The sequence below is a fragment of the Nannospalax galili genome, unplaced genomic scaffold (assembly GCF_000622305.1).
Source record: "Nannospalax galili isolate Female #2095 unplaced genomic scaffold, S.galili_v1.0 scaffold169, whole genome shotgun sequence".
Taxonomy (NCBI): Eukaryota; Metazoa; Chordata; class Mammalia; order Rodentia; family Spalacidae; genus Nannospalax; species Nannospalax galili.
In genome coordinates, this window is record NW_008360327.1 from 526,824 (window position 1) to 529,784 (window position 2,961).

The window sequence follows — 2,961 nt, forward strand, 5'->3', positions numbered from 1 at the left end:
TTCCATGTTCTTCAACTGCTTTTTCTTTTGCTTGGAGGGGGGCCGGGAGGAGGTTTATCAATGGGGACAAAGTGGGATGGACCACTAAATGAAACCCTTCATGTCATCGTTGTCACCAGATCTGGAGACACCTACAGATCCCTTTGTTAAGTGTGGCCCTAGTGTGCCACATTTGTACTGGGAGGAGGGAGCCTGGTGGAAGTTGGTGGAACTGAGGAAGGGGCCTGGGGCAGATGGCAAATTCATCCGCTGTTTCTTGCTGACTCCTCACTGGCCTTAAATAGTGAGCCTAGCGTATCTTTCCTGAGGAGGGGACTTTGCCAAACTGAATTCCTAGAGGTGCCCTGGGGACTGCAACCAAGGGGTGGTGCAGGTTAAGTGTGCCATGGTCAAAGGGATGAGGCCACCCCCGAGTTCCTTCTAAGTAAAGTCTTAGAGTCTCTGAGTCTGAGTTTCACTCTAGCTCTTCCCTGTCTGCTGGACTTTTTTTTTTTTTTTTTTTTTTTTTTTTTTTTTTTTTTGTCTTTTTGAGCTGTAGTCCTGGAACTCACTATGTAGACCAGGCTGGCCTCGAACTCACAAAGATCCACCGGCCTCTGCCTCCCAAGTGCTGGGATTAAAGGTATGCGCCACCACGCCCGGCTTCTGCTGGACTTTAGTGACTGACAGGTACTGGTCCAGCTCATCCTTAGGGCCTTTACTGTGAGCTGCTTCAGTACTTACCTGCATCAGCTGATCTGGGATTTTTTTTTTTTTTTTTCAGTAGAGATGACATCAAACTGTGTGGTACAATGTCTATGTCAGGGGTCTTGAACTTTAGATCTAGGAAGGGGGTCCCTTTGAAGTTGGGGTGTGTGTGAGAATTTCAGCTATCACAAATCTACAATTTCAGGATCCTGTTTTGGTGGTCAGTGTTTTTAGTGTGGTGCCATGTGACAGAATACCACCGCCTACTGGCACCACCATTTCATTAAGGACTATAGTATAACCAAGGAGCAAGAAATAGCAATACATGGAACATTAGTGCCACTTACTGGGGCTAGCTTGTTCATGTGGGGTGACGAGGGGCTTACTACTCCAAGCAGCTTTCTTAATTTTCAGTCAGTTGAACTGAAACCATCCTCCATTTATTCCAATTAACCCATCATAAACATAAAACCCCACCTCTAGAGAACACCCAAGGAGGGATCTAATTAACTCGGGGTGGCAGTGGTGGAGGATGAGTGTGGCTGGAAGGTGCATTAGGGAGTTGTCAATGTCGTTTCAGTTTTCACTAACTTGCATCAGCACGCCAGGGAGCTCCTCAGTAATAACAGTCATTTTTTTATACTGAATGCTTCACTGGGTGCCAGGCATGCTGCTAATCGTTGAGGGTAATTGCCATTTAATCTTTCCCAGGACCCTCTGCAAAAATGGAAGGGTGGCTAAAGGACTTGCCCAAGGTCATGTATCAAGGAAGTCCACTGGGAAGAGGATCAGGATCCCACTCTACTGAGATGTCTATGTGCTGGAGTCCTGTGTGCCAACATACTTCCTCTGGCCTTGCTGTTGGAGCGAGGCCGGTGGATTTGGAAGGCAGAAACTGGGTTCTAGGATGAGGGTGGCATTAGGTGTGGGGTATGGATTCTGGTGAATTGGCGACTCTAGGTGGGTGGGTAGTAGGCCAAGAAGAATGCTTAGGAGACATCTGGCATTAGGTGGAAGTGGATACTTGCTACAGAGGATCCACCATCCACTTATCTGGGTGCCCTGGATGTGCCCAGGCTATGCTGTTGGCAACTACCCCAGATGTCAGTGTCTTGTCTTCTAGCTTGAGGGCAAGGTCAGACTCAGGGTCGGGGGAAGCCTTCCTGTAGCCCGAGAATAAGAATACTGAAGATCAGGGACCTTGCTAGGCACCGTTCTAATGCTTTACTTGAGGATTGCCCTAGACAACCCCTACTACCAGCCTCCTTATAGGTGCACACCATTACTGCTAGTGTACAGAAGAGGAAACATGTTCAAATGGTTTTCTGAGGTTCCTCAGCTGGGAAGTGTTCAGGTCTGATTTCATCACTTGTTTACTATCTAATCACTGGGTAGGGCAGGGTCAAGGTGAACAAGGCAGGTGTTATGTTTTCTGAAATAAGTTCGGGTTTGAAAGGATAGAGCCCAGGGTTGAGCCCAGTGCCCAGTATTTGCAATGTTTGTTCACACCGAGGACTCTCCCGGGATCATGCCACCATGTCTCCACACTGCAGAGGATGCTGCCAGGCTTTCCTGACCCAAGTTGAGCCTGTCCTCCAGGAAGTGAATGATTTGCCAAGGCTGTAGCCAAGGCTGATTTGCACCCAGGCCACAGCACTGAGCGAGAGGAGCTTCTTGTTGATCTGTATGTTCTCAGTGCAACAGTACGAAGGAAGGAAGCACAACTCCATGGATATCACAGGTGCATTGGACAAGTGGGGATATGGGATCTGAAAAGAAATATATGACTCACAGTTGTGGGTCTGGGAATCAGGCAGAGCTGGGTGTAAGACTTAGGCCAGTTCCCTACCATCTCTGACCTTCAGTTTCTGAAACATAAAATGGGCATTCTACCCACCTCATGGGGCTAAATGGAGATTAATGAGAAAACACGTGGAAAACTGGCCGTTGGATAATGAGGTTGAGCCACCTTGTGGGATTCCTCATTTTGACCTACAGGTATGGCAGTTTCATCCAGTTAAACCAATTAAATGCTCGGTTCAAGGGAGCAGAGATCAGGGGACCCCAACCACCCTAAAGCTGCAGGCAGGACTGACAGTGCCCTCGGGATGGTATGCAGAGGAGGCTGACAGAGGTCGGGGACAGTCAATACTGGGATGACCCCTTCTATTCAGGATGCCATCAAACTGCTGCACGTAGGCCAGGCAGGAAGCAAGGCCAGCAGGAGCCATGGCTGGTAAGCCAGGGTGGCCTGTCTTCAGGGAGGGAGTATAG